At 47.1% G+C, this 19,951-nt stretch overlaps 1 long non-coding RNA gene across 1 annotated transcript; it reads left to right on the forward strand.

Moving 5' to 3' along the window:
* The first annotated feature begins 708 nt into the window (after positions 1-708).
* LOC144095153 (uncharacterized) lies at positions 709-12,863 on the forward strand. Its single transcript, XR_013306700.1, has 3 exons — positions 709-1,010; positions 6,269-6,375; positions 8,884-12,863. It is a non-coding gene; the product is annotated as an uncharacterized LOC144095153 (long non-coding RNA).
* Positions 12,864-19,951: the final 7,088 nt, after the last annotated feature.

Raw genomic sequence — 19,951 nt, forward strand, 5'->3', positions numbered from 1 at the left:
GATCTGATGCGTTTGGTGTATAATGGAGCGATGTATGAGTGTGGAAGCCCTGGGTGTATTCGTTGCGTCCGAGTGAGCGCATGTGCAGCTGGGAGGTGTGGCAGGGGCATGCATGTCCTGAAGCAGGAGTATTTGGGACGTGGGAAGTGTGGGGAGGAGGAGTTGGAGGGGTGCGCACTTGCCGGGAAGCAGCGGCAGTTCCATTGGAGAATTGATAAGGAATTAGGTGGTCGCCCCGCCATACTGTAGCTTGCGTAGGGTGAGGGTAGGTGGGTTGGGTAGGGGGCTCTGTGGGGTAGGTGGGCGTGATTGATGGGAAGGATTGGGTAGGTGCAGGTTGGGAAGGGCCTGCTCTATTGTTTGTAGGAGGGTGTCGTACCGTGCAAGGCTCATCTCAAGGGTGTGCACCATGCGCGTAAATGCCACTTCAATTTGTTGCTCGAAGCGTTGGGACAGGTGGTCGATGAGGTGATTAAATGTTGCTTCTATAGACGCGCGTCCATTTCGGCGAGTTTAGCGTCAATGCGGGCCTCTAGGGATATAAGGTCGGCCTGGGTGACGGGTGGGTGCTCTGTTGTGCGTTTTTTATTGGGGGGGGGGGGGGGGGTGACGTGGGTGTTTGGGAGTCCGAGTGGGCGCGGCGGCAATACCAGGATGAGGGCTTCAAACCCTTTTGTCTTCTTTACCCAGGTTTTTCTCGGATTGCCTCCTCTACTGGTGGGGCAGCCACCGACATTACACTGCGCATCGTTATCGGGCAGTACGGCTGCTTGCATTGATCCCGTCATCACTTCAAGTATTTCAAGATCCCAAGAAGAGGCCGTATTCCAAGATTTCTACAACAGCCTTCTCAGCGGCGCCACTGCTTCGTAGACGGAAGCGGCAGAAGCATCGGCAGCAGCATCACCGGACTGTATAAAAGAGGGGTGCCACGAAGCACGCGGCAGTGCCATGGGCGCGGCGGCAATACCAGGATGAGGGCTTCAAGCCCTTTTGTCTTCTTTACCCAGGTGAGCAAACGCTATGGAAAATTATTTCATAGCAACAATGTTTTCCTTCTTTTGCTGACGTGCCCACGGCCCGTGCTTGACTTGATGTGTAGTTTAAGTGTTTCACTGCGATTCTTGTTGCTCCTGGGGGCGATATCGAGGCAAATCCCGGACCGGACAATTCGATTTCGGAGCAATTGAAGTTTTATTCAGCAGACATACAGGAAATAAATAAAGAAAAAAATGTAACGAACCAGAAGCTAAACGTTATTGAAAAGAAGCTGGAAGAGATAGGAAGCCTTAAGGAAAAAGTCATGGAATGTAAAAAAACAGTAACTGTATTGGAGCAACAGCTGTTCTTAAGAACAAAACAAATTGATGATTTAGAAAATAGAAGCCGACGATCAAAACTGATTGTTTTTGGCATAGTGGAACAAGAAGAGTCTGACGAACAACTTCAGACTATCGTAACAAAAGATATTCGTGAAGATAAGCTGAACGTGACAATTTCAGTTATTGAAAGAATACATCGGCTCGGTAGACGAAAGGCAGACAATGGAGGCAAAGATAGAACTGTGATCTTTAGGTTACTAGACTACCGCGATAAAGTAAGCATTTTAAAGCAGTGCTCTAAACTTAAAGGGTCTACCTATTCAATCAACGAAGATTTTTCACAAAGTGTCCAAGAGGTAAGGAAAAAGCTGTGGAATCGAACCAAAGAATATCGTGACAGGAAAGAAAAAGTGAGGCTGACGTATGATAAAGTCCTAATAAATGGTTGTCTTTTCACCTGGTACAATGATACAACGACATCGTTGAACTAGGATCAAAAAACGAAGAAAGCGAAGTAGAGCACAGTGTGGAACCACAGACCACTCGGTCAGGGCGCCGCAAACATTGATCAATGTAGAAGTGCGCAGCCTTACCAACCAGCCTTATCAAATGACCGTGAATGAAGTAAAGTGTAATGAAATATTAACAAACACTTTTTTCGTTGTCTCCAAGTGAATGCGCGGTCTGCCGTAAATAAAACTGCTGATCTTGAGTACCTGTTTAATAAACTAGATACATTTGAAGTGTTGATGATTACGGAAATCTGGTACTCCTGTGATGAAGAAGTGATTAATATGCCCGAGTACAACTCGTTCTTCATGAACAGATCGTTAAATCGTGGTGGCGGTGTTCGTGCTTTAGCAAAAAAGTGTATAAATTGTGACCTAGTATCAAGATTTTGTTGTGTCACTTGAAACTACGACATGGTTTGCTTATATTTTGACCGCACTATTATTGCAGTTTGTTACCGCCCTCTTGATGGCCGAATTGCAGAATTCTTTTCTTTCGTTGACATATTTTTGAATTTTGTGAACTCTAACAACTTCAGTGTCATTCTAGGCGGCGATTTTAATGTAAATCTGCTTTCCGATCGCAGCACATCAAAAGATTTGATTCTGCTGCTTTCCGCAAATGGCAGCATTAACACAATTGATACACCTACAAGAGTTACTATGCATACAAACTCACTTATTGACCTTTTTATTACTAATTTTGATGAAAAGAGCATTGTGTCCTCTGTCTTTCATCATGACATTAGTGACCATTTTTCAATACTGCTAGGGGTGAAATCAGGCATGAAGAAAAAACCAGCACGTGCTTGCTTTCATTAAGCGATAACTGAGAAACACCTTGCTTATTTCAGGCAGGCTGTTTCAGATATAACCTGGTCTGACGTGCTCTCTATGGTAGACGTCGACGCCGCTTATGGTAGCTTTCGTGATAAATTTAAAGTGCTTTACACTGAACATTTTCCACACAAGGCGCACGTAGCACCTCGAAAAGGGCGCAAGGAGTGGATGACGTCACAATTGCTCAAAGAGATACAATCTAAAGAAAAAATGTACCAAGACTTCAATAAAACACGTGATCCCGAACTATTAGCAAGATACAAAGTCCTCAGAAATAAGGTAAACAAAAAGTTAAGGCGTACTAGGGCTTCGTATTACTACGGAAAATTCGAATCATGCGACGGTGATTCCCGAAAGTTATGGAACCAGATTAACAACCTTGTTTTACGTACACCGCAGCCTAGCTGTCCTCAAGAAGTACTTATTCAAGGACGAAGTGTAAATGGGCAGGAACTAGCAGAGGCGTTCAATCAATATTTCGTTACCCGAGAATACCAAAGTTCGTCAAACATGTCATATGGTGTTCTCATCAGGCAAAGCAGCGATTCTATGTATTTAAGTCCAACTACATGTTCTGAAGTATTCACTGCATTTTTTAACATGAAGAACAGCAGATGCCATGATGCGGATGATCTAGAGATACGGCCTGTGAAGCATATGTTAGATATTCTAGCTCCAATTTTAGCACATATATTTAAGTTTTGAATGCGGAGTGTTTCCACGGCGCATGCAAATTGCTAAAGTGACTGCTTTGTATAAGAAAGGAGATAAGCATTGTGTTTCAAATTACAGGCCAGTTTCCGTGCTGCCGATCTTTTCTAAAGGACTGGAAAAAATTATCCACACGCGAATATATGCTTTTGTGACAAACACCAAATAATAACAGATTCGCAGTTTGGTTTTATCAAACACAAATCTACCGAGACAGCATTACTAAGCCAAAAATTGTATATCTTACGGTGTTTCGAGGAAAGAAAACTTGCTCTTGGTGTTTTTATAGATTTTTCGCAGGCTTTCGACTACATCAGTTATAATATACTTTTGGCAAAACTTTTCGACTACGGCTTTAGGCGTCGTGTTCATGCGCTTCTTTCGTCATATCTCGCACACCGCTTTCAGTTTGTAAGTATTAATAGCTGTCAATCCTCAGTACAAAAAAAGTAACTGCTGGCGTACCTCAGGGAAGTATCCTTGGACCGCTTCTTTTTAACCTATATATAAATGATATCGTTAATAAATGCCTGCATGCGAAGTGTGTTATGTATGCAGATGACGTCTCACTGTTCTTCTCATCAAGCGTATGTGGAGATATGATAAGCGAGACAATTAGGACACTAAACGCACTCCATCAATGGTCCCTTAATAACCAGTTGAAAATTAATGTAACTAAAACTGAGGCTATTATATTCAAACCAAAAAATGAAAACATTATTCTACCATGCGATCTTAATCTAGGTCTGGAAACGATAGAAATTGTAGACAATAATAAAATATTAGGGGTATATTTCAACAGCCAGTTAAGCTGGGATAATCATGTTAACGCTGTCATCAGTAAGCTTTCTCGTGTCACAGGTAACATTAACCGGCATCGTTACATACTTCCATGCAAAGTTATACTTCTCCTGTATAATTCGCTCTTTATGTCCCAAGTAAGCTATGCGCACTTAGTTTGGAGAACAACTACAGGTACTAATAAAAATAAGATTTCTGTTTTACAGAAGAACGCTCTACGTGCAATACTCAACGTCGGTTCAGATATAAACACATGCGACTTATTCCGCCAGCTCAATGCCGTAAAGTATCTGAAATGTATAATGTTAGGCTGGCTGAAAGATACAAGAAGGACCTAAGACAAAATGTGAATTACTTGCGTAACACGGCACACCTTTCGCTAAATGTACAAGTTTACTCTAGCAGACGCAGCGAACTGTGGCATATTCGAACATGCCGCACTATATATGGTACATATAGCCTAGTAAACACGCTTCCCCGTCTTTAAAATAAGTTTCATGCCGCAAAAGTTGATGTATCACGAGCATGCCGAAAAAATATACAGCATGTATGGGCTACTTTTTAGATTTCATCATGCTTTCACTGCTTCCTTATCTCTTTCGTTCCATAAAGTGTTGACCTTATTTGAATAAACAATGACATGTTTTTTCTGTGGAGTATATTTTTCTGTTGCTTTTTTTTTTGTTATCATTTTTTGTGTAGCCATCATTTCCTCATTGTCTTTTCTAATGATTTTGTGTGTGTATGTTGCCTGCTGCCCTGCAATGTAGGGGCCGAGGGGCATGTCAAGCCACAAATTCTGGGTTTTCCCCCCTCGACCCTCACCATGTATAACATGAGAAAATAAATTGAAATTGAATTGTTCCAACTTTTCAGTGGGTGTTAGAAGTAGCGGCGTGGGTTGCGTGGGAGGGACGATTGGCGGAAGCAGTGCAGGGGTGGAGGTGGGAGTCTTGATGAGAGAGGTAAGACGACTCACCTCCTCTCGCAGGGCCTGGAGCTCCCGGTCACGGGGGTCCACCTGTGTGGGCGGGGGGTTGAGTGCTGGCTAGTAGCTTTGAATCTGTCACCTGCTACCTTGTCCGCCCAGTAAAGTTGTGGAGACTCTTGGTCCTGGCGGCGACGAGACGATGAACGAGACTTGCTGGAGCGACGGACGCTGGCGCGGTCCGCGTCTCGCTCCTGTGTGCGGGAGAAAGGCTCTTCTTGAGTCCCGTTTAGTCCTCAGTGTCGGCTTCATAATGGAATCTTTTCTCACGAAGTAGAAGGAGGGCGGTTCTATCGCTATTGCGCAATACGTTATTTTTCGTCGCAGCGTGAGCCATAGTCGTGTTTTTCCCTGTGTGAGAAAGCGTATTAGCTATATCTCAAACAATCGCAATACAAAAAATGATGCTAACTTGTACTAACCTGCCGTGGCCAAATGTAACTACTATTTCGTAGCGATCTGTCGGAATCAATCTGAGAGCTTGAAAATTTCTTTTATTTGTGCGCCAAAACGTATTTGAACTGGACAACCCCGGTTTTAACTTCCTGCTAATTGGTTTTGTGAGAGAAAAAAACAGCCATAGATATAGATACGGGAAATCTGTTGCAGTAGTTCACTTAATATGTTTCTGATGGTTTCTCCTATTTAAATATCTTTACAGCAGAACTTTACCCACATGCTGCAGTTCCCTAACTGTCATTACATAACGTACTATCTCGATCAAAGTATTAAGAGACGTAGCTCTGCCTCGCTACCCAGTGACGTGCTATTGTTTCCAGAGGACAGAGCAGGCACGTCCCCTAACACCTTGAGATATTTCAGGCGAGTGGATTGCGCAATTTTTTTCCCGCACTCTCCCGTTCCTTTAACTTTTGATCGCAAATGTACATAAAGCATGCAAATTTTATTGCGTAAGCCGTGTAATGCATATGAAATTATTGAAAAATAATAATCTTACCGAGTCTCTGGATCGCTTCATGTGAGCGCACAAGCGTTTGAGAACAGTATTTGTCGCAAGTGCCGTGTTTCACTTCGCATTTATCGCCATGCCGCTGAAAGCTACTCTTGGATCCATTTCGGGGCTTCTTCCTTTCCAGCCCGATCCCAGCCCATTCCCGCGGGCCATCTTCGCCATGGCTCTGGTGGTCATCACGCTGTCCGCAGTGGTCAGCTTCTACGCGATGGACGCCGCTAAGTCCTCGAGGTCGGAGAGCCCTTTTTACCATTTTATTCGTCCTCTCAGAAAAAAAAACATAAATGAAAGGGAGAGGGAGCCCGGACCAGCAACGCTTTACCGGGCTTAAAGCCAATAAAAAAAATAAAATGAGTTAAACGCTAAAAAAAACTTAATTTAAAGAGAAAAGCAGGAAAATAGAAACAACAAACAAACAAAAAAACGCCAAAGGCCCTTCAACACGACCACGGGACTGTACGCGTCTGCTGACGCCACAAACCCCACGAATACGGCAGGCGAAGACGCCGCCGAAAAAGAACCCTCAATACACCAGCATGTGTTCAACTCGCCTTCAGCGCTCATCGCGCAGATGGCGAGCCCTATACAACGCAATGCTTGCTGCAGGGAGCAGTAGCGGTGTGAGAGGCATAGAGATAGTGAAGGACCGCCTTTACTATCTCCATTTTGGCATCATTTCATTACTCTGACCCGCGTGAATCACTGTTCCTTGCGCGCTGTAAGCACGTCGACCAATGTTTTGGGCTAAAACCAGGTCACACGCAGAAAAGCGCAGCAGAGCGTCTCCAGCGGTGCGCGTCATATCGTTGCGAAATGGTGGCGACCTGTTTGCCTCGTGAAATGTGGCTTAAAATTTGTTTAATAAAACTGTCGCGTGGTATATTTGCACTCTCGGCTTTGGTGCTCACGGTCACATTAAATGTCCAGATTATATTCCTCGCTATCCCTCTGCTTGAAATACGGCGCGGCTGTAAGCTGTGTAATATAGTTCTCATATGCGAGCGTCCCAATAACTAACGTCCCCTAGTGAGTATAGGATTATAGACTACTCAGCACTGGCGCCGTACGTGCGATTCCGCCCTTCGAAAACCAGCGCGTCTTACGCTTGACCTGCTCCTGGACAGCCTCGTCCAGCCTGCCTCACATACGGAAGGTAGTTTCGTTGATAAGAGCATAGTTGAAACCAGAGGTTGGCAAATTCCTTCGCTTTTACTTCCCCTCTCTCACCCTCACTTCTGAATCTATAGCCCTCACTCGTCTTCGCCCTCATGTTGAAAACTTATCCAGCCCTCGTTTACCCTCTCTTTGCGAAACTTGCTGATCCTCCCTCGCTCTCGTCCTCACATTCTCAACCCTCCCTCACCGTCACTAATAGTTTGGAAGGCGTGCCTGAAGTTCTTAAAGGACTCGGGATTGAGTTCTCGACTATAAACCTTAAGCTTTAAGCGTGTGCCTTCTATCCTCTTGACACAGTGGTCGATAGGCAGTGAACGACTCATTTCGTTATCGCTCTTTCTTTCCCTTTTTTCCCCCGTGTTCCCCTCCCTACGTGTAGGGTAGCCTACTGGTAGGGTAGCACGCGCTGGTGAGAACGCTCGGGACCTTGGCCAGGGCCGGACGCTGCCGCCGCCGCTCCACAGCTATCTTTTCCTGCAGCCCTCAATAAATGTGGCCGCGGTCGCCTTCCTGGGCAACCTCCACAGCATCAAGACACCATTGGATGAGAGGCTGGATGCTTACACTGTGTGTGCGTGTATGTGTGCGCGCACGTGTGTGTGTTGTTTGAGTCACATTATGAGTTAAGCGCCAAAATACAACTCTACCTTTATTTCTGGCACGCACTGCATACACACACGTTCCCTGCATTTATAACATTTTATTATTATATACATGCACTCCTAAAATGAGTCAGAGCGTAGCTGTGCCTGCATACAAAAGCTAATATTCAAGAATGTTCAGAAAACAACGCAGTAGCATTTGCCACGACAATTACATTAAGTGCTAAGTACAGAAGAGGCTCAGAACAAGGAAAGCTTGTTGGTCGCTTAATTACTACTACCCGAAGGCATTGCGATAGCATTAGGTCGTATAACTTAATTTCACTGCTTTTGATCGTCAGTCATTTCGTGCAGCATGCTGCATGCTCATCTGTTGGCCCTTCCAAGCGCACAGATGGTGATGATGTGGTGGTGGTGGTAGTGGTTTTTTTACTAAAATAATAGTAAAAAGGAAGGAAAAGATTTTTGCTAGCCCCGGCATCGATACTGAAGCACCTGAGCTGGGGCAGCGGAAATAAAGGATAGCAGGCAGAATGGAGAAATTAAATGAAAGAGGTGAGGGGACAGGAAGAGAGGATAGGGGAGAAGTAATATGTACAATTTACACAATAATAAATGTGTCCAGGTTGTGCGCGTGATTAGTTCACTTTAGAGGAATTAAAAACACAAACGCACAGCACTGTGTTGGCTACAACTGGAGTGGAGCGTCCAGTTATTAATCGTTCAAGGTAGAACTGGTAATGATGTAGACCATGTTTTCAATACACAGCGCGAGAGACTGGCGTATTAGACTCTTGAACAGTCGGAGGCTGACAGGGATACAATTTGGTGTGGACTCCGGCCTGCTTGAGAGTTTCAGTTCGTAGCTTTTACTGGGAGTAAACGCCGACCACTTTGTAACATAACGGTCGATAAACGGGTATACAGTTGAAGAAAGTGTTGTCCTCTCTGCCCTTCGCAGTGTATCGCCGGATCAGCAAACAAGCGGGAACATCATCAGTGAAGAAGTGCAGCACCGTTGCGTCATCTAACCTCACTACTTGTTAGGGCGAATTTCTTCGAACAAGAGCTGCTTCCAATAACACTGATACGAGATTTGTAGTCCTAGCACACAGCTTCCATTCAAGAGACCTAATGGTGAAAAGTGCTGCATAACCAGTGGCGGCGCCGCCGTGGTGCAAACCATCACAACAGGAGACGTTCCATCTGCGCCGCGATGGGTCGAACTCGAGATAGCCATCCAGTCATCAACTCCCATCTTAAGCGCGTCGGGTTGGAGCAGACATGACCGAATTTATTGTCACGACGTTGAAATGACTGCCGCGCGTCGGCACACATATCCATATCAACGGGTACTTCTTCATCTGCATCTCGGGAAGAAGTCCGCTCGTTGAGTTTTAAACCGGAAGCCTTCAATGGCTCATTGTCAAGGTAATCTGCCGTTAGCAGAAACTTTCACAGCTTTCCGGCCTCCGGATTGCTCTACTGTGTTCTGACGTCGTTTGAGGTGGCCTCCCGATTGGGCGCTGTGTGCCCTGACGTCACTGTCGCGAGGCGCGCGTGGTGACCGTTTGCTTGGGTGTGGTGTGGCGGCAGTTTTCTTTGCTGTATCGTGTGGGAAGGATGCCTCGTCTCGCCAAACCAGTGTCTCCCACCACGCGACGTGCGGCAGCCGCTGAACGCAAGCGGCGCTCAAGAGAGGCTGAGCGTATACGTCGCATGCATCAGGGCGGCGAGGCGCGTCCGACACCACAGAGTCCAGGGGCACGACGGGCCAACGCAAGAGAGGCAATGCGTTTGAAGCGACTCGCTGCATCTCCGGGTGCCAAGTTGTGCGCCTCCGTGGTGTTTCCGACGCAACAAATCGCCATTGGCAATGGTGTCAGGCTTCCGTCGTTTCACACTGTAGTATCGACAATGCCGTAATCTTCCGTAATTTTTTATTCCTGAGTCTTTTCCTTCCATAAGCGCACGAGAAAGAAAAGCGAACGAACCTGAACACTCTTAATTGCTTGAACCTCTCGAACGGCAGCTGGCTCGCCAATGCACTTGCTTTGCAGCTTGAGACTGCAGTGCTCGAAACCCAGCCTGAATGAAAAATGAAAATTTGTTTTTTGGGGAAAGGAAATGAAAAAGTGTCTCACATATCTCACCTGAACCGCGCCGCGGAGCCGTAAGGGAAGGGATAGAGGAGGGAGCGAAAGAAGAAAGGAAGATAGAGGTGCCGTAGTGGAGGGCTCTGGAAAAATTTCGACCACCTGGGGGAAACCTGAGTTTCGCCTCCATCGAAACGCAAAACGTGCCCGTGCGCTGTGGTGGTGGTGGTGAAAAAACTTATAAAGTAGAATTGTTACATCCTAGTGATGGGATTGCTCTTGGATGCGTGTCATGGCCGGAAGGTGATGCTTCTCAGCGACTTCCAAAGCCCAGTCCACTAGCTGCCGTTGGGCAGCCGGGTCAGAACGGGACACCGCAGCCTCCCATCGCTCGAGGTCTGTGAGTTGCCAATAGGCCGGTGGAAGGAGCTCAGAGCAAGAATAAAGAATGTGTGCAAAATCCGCTTTCGGAGCGCCGCAGAGGGTGCATACTGGCGTGAACAGTCCCAGGTGAACCAGGGCTAAGTGGGCAGGGGAGAGGAAGGTGCGGGATTGTAACTGTCGCCACGTCACCAGCTGTAATTTAGTGAGAGACTTGTGCGGAGGGGGATACGTTAGCCGTTGCTCACGGTAGTGTAGAGTCATCTCGTGATACGCGACCATTCGATCTCGAGCGTCTCCCCAGGCGTCGGCGGCTCCTGCTCGGCTGACGAAACCTCGAGCTAAAGAATGAGCCGCCTCGTTACCTGAGTGGCCGGCGTGTGCCGGGACCCAGAGAAGCTGAATAGGTCGGGTAGGGGCGGGAGACCGGCTTAGAAGCCGGAAAGCGGGTTCGGAGATGCGGCCTTTCGCAAAGTTACGGACCGCGGTCTTTGAGTCGCTGAAAATGTGGGTCGCCGATGTAGTAGCGATGGCTAAAGGCGCGCTCACACTGGCGGGAAGCTTCCCGCGCCGGCACAGCGTCAACGTCGACGCTGCCTCGCAGCTCCTCGGAATGACGCTCACACTACGCGCGTTTTCTCGCTGCGGTTGTCTTGGAATGTGGAGAGAGGAGGCGCTGAGGGAGGACCCGAACGAGCAGAAAGAGAAGGGGATAGTCACGTGACACTAGAGAAGACTGGAAAGCGCACCCTGCTAGCTCCCCTCCCGTCGCCCTGGCAAAGCAGCCGCCGAGTGCCCCGGCCGGCCGGGGCCGGCCGGCCGGACGCGCGCAGCCTCCGCCGCCGCCGAAGGGGTCACTGAGCTGGGACCGACGTCACGGTTCACGGTCGGCGCCCATTGGCTGTCCTTAATCACCGGCACGGGAAAACCGGCTTGGGCGGGAAGCGGCACGCGGGAAACGCCCGGCGTTGCGCGTTTTCCCGCTAATGTGAGCGCCCCTTAAGGCTACGGCTGCCTCCTCCGCTTCCGCAGGAGTGGAGGCAATGACAGTGCCTTCCGTATAGGGGTGTACGAATTGGACACTACCGCCAGGGTAGCGCGGGAAGCTTCCCGCGCCGGCACAGCGTCAACGTCGACGCTGCCTCGCAGCTCCTCGGAATGACGCTCACACTACGCGCGTTTTCTCGCTGCGGTTGTCTTGGAATGTGGAGAGAGGAGGCGCTGAGGGAGGACCCGAATGAGCAGAAAGAGAAGGGGATAGTCACGTGACACTAGAGAAGACTGGAAAGCGCACCCTGCTAGCTCCCCTCCCGTCGCCCTGGCAAAGCAGCCGCCGAGTGCCCCGGCCGGCCGGACGCGCGCAGCCTCCGCCTCCGCCGACGGGGTCACTGAACTGGGACCGACGTCACGGTTCACGGTCGGCGCCCATTGGCTGTTCTGTCACCGGCACGGGAAAAATAGGTACCGAACCCATCGCTCCGCGGGACGGGAGAGCAGGCTGTCCGCGGGAGAAAAACCGGCTTGGGCGGGAAGCGGCACGCGGGAAACGCCCGGCGTTGCGCGTTTTCCCGCTAATGTGAGCGCCCCTTAAGAGGCTGCGTCGACGTAGACGCTCTCCGGCTGTGCGCCATAGTGTTTGTGTAGGGCTGCAGCCCGAGCAACACGACGAGCCGCGTGATGTTCGGGATGCATGTTCTTGGGGAGCGGGTGAATGGTGATGAGGTCCCGTGTGCGGTGTGGGAGGGAGAAGGTGTGGGTATAATAGCCAGGGGGTGTAGGCCTATGGCGTCAAGAATGTGACGGCCGGCTAGGGCGGAGGGGAGCCGATCAAGTTGGGCAGATCGATGGGCCTCGGTGAGCTCGGCGAGGGTGCGCTGTGCGATGTCAGTGCACGTTAAAGATCCCTATAGGTGGTCGTGCAGAATACGCGCACTTAGATATGTGCGCTTCTCTGCTTTCAAAACTAAAAGCTCCCTTCATTCATAGCGCATTAGGTCCAAATAAGAGAAGCCTAAAAACAAAACATAACCAAATAAGAGGACGCTTGCTTACAAAAAAAATGAAGATCACATAAGCAACTTATAATCGCATCACTTTATCTTATCGGACGCTTAACTTATCGCCGCAAGATGGCTTCTTATGCGATTTTCAATGCCAAATTAAGGTTATAAGTTGTCGTTTTTATATCACAATACTCAATTCTTTGAGGCACAGTTTGAGGCACGAGCTTTTCATTTCCGCCATATCGTATGTGTTGTCAAATCCATGCAGTGCCACTATTTGTTTGCTGTTTTTCCTTTGTGTCAATATATTACGGTTTTTTTTTTCATGTACGGTGTAATCATTGTTTGCAGTCCAATGTATTTAATATTGTTTATTTTTTGTTCTTTCCACTTTGTACCATCTTTTGTCTGCTAAATATTGTAACCCCTCCCCTCACACAATGTTCCAAGTGTGGAACCTGTGAGGTATTTGTATAAATAAATAAATAAATAAATCTCATGAGACGTTTTGGTCATGTTTTGTCATGACCCTTCGCACTCGCTGCGGAGAGTTGACGTCATCAGCCTGGCCAGTGGTGTAATAGAAAAATCCGCAAAAGTGCAATTTATTTGCAAACGTAGTGGTAGAAAAATGCTTAGTGCACAACTATAACGTTGGCAGTATAATGGAAAATGCGTCGCTTACACGATAATGAAAGAAAAAAAAATTGTGGTCCCAATAAAACAGTATGCAGAACGCTGCACTAAACGCGGTCTTATATTCGTTGTCAACATGTCCGACGATCGGTTTGAGAGTGCTCCCCGAGTCTGTTTTCGCTCTACTGGCATCAGAATATTCATCGGCGGTCTTCCGGCAAAAGAGGCGGGGCGGCAGGGCTAGCGTTGTGGTCAGCCGAAGGCGCCGTTGTCTCTTCTCCCTACGGTCCTTCCGGGTGCCGAGGAATCAGCATCGGCCGTGCGGTCGTGTATTTCACCGTTCTGTTGAACGTGCAGAAGAGCAGGGCCGTGAATCCAATGAGGACCAGGAATAGCGTGGTAAAAATCAGCGGTGAGTAGGGCGCTCCCCGAGCCTGCGCGACGCGGGCACCGCGGCGTATCCTGCAACATATCTTTAAAGTCTGATGTAATATAGCTTTAGGCTTTGCAAGTATGCTGTCATATTTGTTCCAAATATTTTTCTGCCAGAGGGGCTTGTGGTAGTGTAGTACTTGCGTTGGCCGTATTTGCGGCGAACATTTCCGGACCGCAATATGCATTAACAAATCAGCGAACAGAGTGCACAGGCATGCAGTATGCGGAATTTAGCCGCAGGAAACTGCTTTGAAGTAGCAAAGCAAGAGACGTAGATGTTTTTCACAAGAATCAGGTTCTGTGCCTTGCGCAGCAAGGGCATTGATATAACGTATCGTGTGTGTCAACGAGCACCTTCAAAAATTTCTGAAAATATGGTGGTAATGAAGAACAAAATCTTTTCAGGAAGAATTAGTCAGCTGCTGCGAAAGGGGGATTTAAAAAATAATTCTAATTAAGCTGATCAAAAAAGCTGCATGAAACAATAACCTGGCACAATTTGTCATATAAATTACATTGATCTATCAGATTCATTTCTCAAATAAATATGGTTCATCTTTGCAAAATCATACACTTATATAGAGATGTCATACAATATTGTCACGTAGTAGGGACGGCAGTCGAAGGAGCGATAAAGACGGACAAAAGTTCTTGTAAAAGAAAACTTTAATGGGCTGACTTGCGCCCCCCATGGACTGAATCACTCGGCGGCGGCGAAGCGACAAGCGTGCTCGGCGGTCGTCGAACAGAATGCCCGCCGCTGTCGGCCGTGCTCAATTTAAAGCTGATAGCGAACTTTTGAGACAAAGCGTGTGAAGTTACTAGAACATTCCGCAACAACGTAGAATCAGCTCTGCCTGGCAGCAATCAATCGAGATAAATCTAGTGGCGTCTTGCGTTGCAAACAAAGCGATAAAGTGGCGCGGCGGCAGATTTGAAGAAGGAACAAACACTACAAAGATTTTCGGCAATATCATACAAATTGTATGACATTTGTATCACGAAGATTAATGAGGTTTTGCGTCAGTCAACTTTTTCAGTAGGGGAGGCACGTAAATAACAAAATTTGCTGATTACTTTTTAAATTAGTTGAGTCTGGTGGCTAGTACCAGTAATGAGAGTGCCCACCGACAAGACAATGGCGTACCGATTTGTAATCATGCTTTAAAACTGTGGATCGCGAGCGGATTCGGTATTTTTTCCCGCACAAAATAAAAACTGGGCTCATGAGGCACGCGGGGAAGATCAGTGCAAACACAATGGCCTATCGTTAAGTGCTGCTGTATGCCTGCGGTGCCGGTTTCGAACTGTCTATTGGGTACTGCACCGCCATATGTACTTCTTTTTGCTTTGCAGCTTGGCGCCAGAAAAGGACGCCATTGGTTGAGAGGGTGTAATTGTTGGCCAGTTGGGAGGACATTAAAACGACGAAAAAACGCAAAATACAAACCACAGAGGCAGGCGACAACACGGGGGGGGGGGGGGGGGTACTATGAAATGAACATTTCTTGAATGACAACATAGATTTTATAATATATCACACTTGTAATGCTACAACCAATCCCAAGATAAGGGCGAAGAAACGAATATAAAAAACAACTGCCGCGGCTTAACAGAAAACAACGTGCACATGAATGGGATGAAATGAAAAAAAAACATTGAATAAAACATACATTTTGCTTGTGAAATTGATGGAAACAAAAATGCAACACAAAAATAACACCGAAAAATAACGTCATTCTTTTTGGAGGATCATAGGCAGCAATTCTGGGCAAACGCAACATTGAACGGGAAAAAGTTTATAAACGCAATGTTTCCACATATTGAAAGATTTCACTGTTATAATCAATATACCCGCACGTCTCCAGTCGGCAAGTTTGCATTTTTTTGCAATTAAAGCTTTTGCTATCGTCAAAAGCGTTCCCTATTGCTTTTCAATGGCATCCTTTACTGCTCGATGCGAGCTTTGGAAATTACTTAAAAGATTGATTTTGCTACACATCGGAAGAATGAGCAGTTACCTTTCATATTTCCACAACAGTACATTACAATTTTATAATATTCAAAATGTTTGTCCAAGAATAGTGCACATGCTAACAGGTGGCGAGCCAACACATTCTTCCAGCGTGAAACGAAAATTGCAGCAGCCTCTACTATTCCTCTTTGAAGTTGGGCCTTTTTTCCTAACCTGATCTCAAATTGGCTGAACTTCGGGTAAGAGCCCCGACAACTGCGGCAGTGAACTAGCACAAAGCTAACAGATAAGCGGTGAAAATTGTTTTTGATACTTGTTTCTTCACGCTTATCTTGCGGTTGATTGTAGGATTTCACGTGGAATCTTTGCATAAAAACCATGCTGAGATGTTCAGTTAAAGATACCACCAGGCAGCCGCGATAACTGAGTGGTTATGGCGCTCGGCTGCTGACCCCGGTTCGATCCCGGCCGCGAAATGCTAGAGGCACGAGTACTGTGCGATGTCAGTGCACGTTAATGTAGAGCCCCAGGTGGTCCAAATATCAGGAGACCTTCACTGAGTCGCTATACGTAGCAAGCGACTGAGCAGGCATTGCAGGGGGCGGCGGCAAAGGACAGGGTCAATTGGAGGGACATGGGAGAGGCCCTGCAGTGGACGTAGTCAGGCTGATGATGATGGTAATGACAATAAAACCATAAACTAAACCATAATACAACCCTATGTTGTCGCCAGCCGCTATCTTGCATATTTTGCTGCTTTTTGGTGTTTTTGTCGAACGCACGGCCAGCTTTGAAAATCCATTAATTTCGGTACTTCTGAAGCGATAGTAAATGCCGGCTTTCGTAAAATAGCTCAGGCAATGCCTCTAGATTGTCAGGCATCGAAACATGTCGCCAGCGGACCTAGCGTGTGCACCGAACTTTCTGTGGTCCTCATGCACTCAGTTTCTGGTCTGTGAAGAAAAAAAGGCATCGGATTTTTTCGCACTGCAGCGATTAATAGAACAACTGTTTCATCACTTCTAAAACTGATATGTGAACGCCTTGTACAGAACTCCTAACTCTCCATTGGCACCACCTGCCGCATTTTGCATTAGAAGGTTGATTAGAAAACTTCAGTTTTATGTTGGGTAATTCGCTAATTCGCAGTATTTTGAACTAACTGAGATTCATCGCGTCTGACGGGTTATTACTTAAAATATGCATTATTTTTTCCACTTCAGTCATCCTGCTTTTAGACATGTTTTAAAGTGCTCGCTGAAACACCTGGCATGTGTAACATAACGAGCACAAGGCAGCTGTTGCTGCTGTTGTCAGGAAGAATGAAAAGAACAGTGCACGGGCCTGCCCACTGGCTCAAGCCAAGCCACAATCGCTGCCACGGGCTGAAAGTAAAGGAGTTGAAGGGTAGGAGAGAAAAGATTGAAAGAAAATACGCGCGCTATTATGACCCGGGCCTATCCCGGAGGCAGTGCAATACCGGGCCAAGCCGTGCCAGTGCTTCAAGCGCTCCGCCATATTTTCAGAAGCAAGTTTAATATCTTGGGTCCAAATGGGACCCGTATCAGATATTAAATCAGGTGAAATCCTCAAGGTAGCCACTTCAATCATTTCTTTTTAAAGCGAGGGAAGATGTAGCAGTGTGCAATCCCAGTTCATGAATATAACATAGGCTATGCTTTAACATGCTTGCGCTTGTCAGTGGAAGCGATGGCTTGTCAAAACTGCATTTTTAGAGCTTTTATCTCGACCTGCATTAAAGCTCACAAAAATTACTAATTTTTCAAGATAATGCATACATGAAGTTGATTTCAAACAACAACCGAAGTCGTAGTGGAAAGCTAAATAACGCACCTATACTATGGTGTCGCATCTTTCCGTTATGTCCTTCGTAGATCAAGTAGGCGGTGGGCGGTAAAGGGTTTGTTACACTCCTGGCCAGGTTTTGCGTGCTTGTGCTGTTCTTGATTGAGGAGAAGCAGATTGAGACAAGTGAGAGGGTGAAGAGGCTGAGGAGCGCACAATGCGCTTTCTTGGCGTCGCGCAGGCACTGAGCAGAATGTGGTGGGGGGGGGGGGGGGGGGGTAGCTGGAGAGAATAGCGAATGCGCCAATGCCTGTGTACCAGTGAGCGTGCACACTGGTGTCATTAATATAAATGGAAGGCGCCAATGGAATTACGCATGCATACACTCAGTGGTATAGATATGACACAGTAGTGAAGTCACATCACAGATGCAACGCGCAATGTGAGACAACGTAGACACGAAGGAGCGCTCTATGTACTCAGCTGTCGCTGGATTGAGCGATTTACGCATAAACATCTTGTAAGTTTTTGTTCTGTCGATTTGGCTGGTCCGTTAGCAGCTCTTCTAGGCTTCCTGTGGGCTGGACAAAATGCGAAACATAAGCCCCGTTGAGTGTTTAGCTGCGATTAGTGTTTTATATACCAATCGGATGCAGTGAAAAAGACAAAACACTCAAGCGCTGGCCATGGAACTCGTTTGCTTTGTTCTGCTGAAAATCTCGCTCAGGAAAGGTCTAAGAATGGTGGGTTTCTAGCCTGCACAGCTACCGTTTCTTTGTACCTTGGGGTGGTTATGTAACCGCACATGCAGGACCTATGAGAAAGCAAAAAGACTGTGATTCGCACCTGTCGGGCAGGGGGCGCCCGGTAGAGCTCCTCTACCCCTTCCTCGTAGGCCTTGGCGAGAGGTACTTGACCCGGAAGCACAGCGGTCCGCGCTGGAAGTCGCCGCCAACATCAGTCGCAATGGTAGGTGGAACGACGGATACTCTTCTTCTTCTTCTTCTTCTCCTCAAGTACTCTTGGCATCCTGCAGTTCTTCTTCTTTGTCCTCTTTGATGCACTCCTACTGGCTGTCTCCCACAGGAACCATGAAGCATTCAGCCGAAAGGATATTATCGAAACATTACAAGTATAGTAGGATAGTTTAAATAGGCGTTGGAAGGGCGTTGTTCAAACGGTCGTTTCATGGAACCGATTAGAGCGATTATGTGTTCTCACAGAAACATCATCGCAACTTCCAGTGCACCGGTAAATCTTATTTCCGAAATTTCTAAATAACTATGTTTACTCAGAAGCGTATCAGTGGCTGTCTTGCAAGGGTAACATATAAACGGGGTGAAATCGTAAATACTTCACACCCGGTTTGGATATATAAAGAGAAGCTAAAAATATCTAGTAATTGTGAGTGAGCGAGAAAAGCATTTATGCACAGAATAAATCGAACTCAGTTCCGGGAGCCCATTAGCTGTTGCCGCCGCTCTTGCCCGGTTCGCCAGCCTAAGCTGGTCTTCCGAGTGTGAGGTGGACAGCGCCGCCTCCCAGTCCCCAGTTGTTGGGCTATTGATTCGTTCTCGCATGCCCATGCCTATACTGCTTTCGCATGCCCATAACATGTGGTATAAGTCCGCCACTTCGCCGCAGAAGGCGCAATGCGGATCGTACAAATTTGGAAGCATAGAGCTGAATTTGACTGGTTTGATATAAGTATTTGATAGCGATTTCCTTAGGAAGACACCGTTGCTATCTACTTAAAATTTCGTCCCCGTTCGCCGTATACTTTCCTCGTTAATCTTAAAACGTGGATTAACTGCGTATAGCATTATAACGGCTCTGAATAATTATGTTCCTGCGAATGCTGGAGGAGCCGGGGTAATCGGGAGCGGGCAACGGCGTGAGCGCCTTCGTTTCCAAAATCCGCAGAGGGTCCTGGGGTCCACATTGCTATGGACTTCAAGACTTTGGTTTCTCTACTTTGCAGTAGTTTAAATTTTCCTTTCATATTTATGCCAATCCTTTCTCTGGTTAAGTTCTGGCATGTAGTATGGTAAAGTAACGGCTGCCTCCTCCGTCTGGGCGATTCCCTGGCATCGAATTGGTGCCCCGTAAGTAATGTTTCTTGCGCTTCCGTGTAGGCTAAGGTTGATATCCCGTTTACCGGTCCCGCGGCGTCTACGTAAATTTCCTCTGGTCCTCCTGACGACATTTTCTCTAGCCTATCTTCTATCCTTATGAAATTCTGGGCGTATGTTTATCGGAATGGGCCGCAGCTCAGTCTTCTGCCTAGCTGCTCTTGCAAGTCTTCTCTGTCCTCTGTAGACCAAATGGATGGGAGCGCAAAAGTCTACCCAGTACGTCCCTTCCCGTCCTGCTTCCTGGTAGCCATATCTAATGCGAAATCGAATGGCCTTCAATAATTTTTCCTGCAGCGTTGTGAATGCCGATGTTAAGTTGCCTTTCTCGTCCCGCGTTGACACCAAGTGCACTTGTAGATACTTTGAGTATTAGAACGTCCAACTTGTCCTTCGCAATTTTCTTAATTTCAGACATGTTGTTTTGTAAGCAATCCTGGTTACAATAAAAGCCTGCATTAACTTGATGTTTTTTCTTTAGGTCCATGCTTGTAGTTTGATTCGCTTATGGTCATTCTCGCGACGTACTCAGTTGTTGCTTGCAATCTCCTAATCACTTCCCCGT

The sequence above is a fragment of the Amblyomma americanum genome, chromosome 6, assembly GCF_052857255.1.
Source record: "Amblyomma americanum isolate KBUSLIRL-KWMA chromosome 6, ASM5285725v1, whole genome shotgun sequence".
Classification (NCBI taxonomy): domain Eukaryota; kingdom Metazoa; phylum Arthropoda; class Arachnida; order Ixodida; family Ixodidae; genus Amblyomma; species Amblyomma americanum.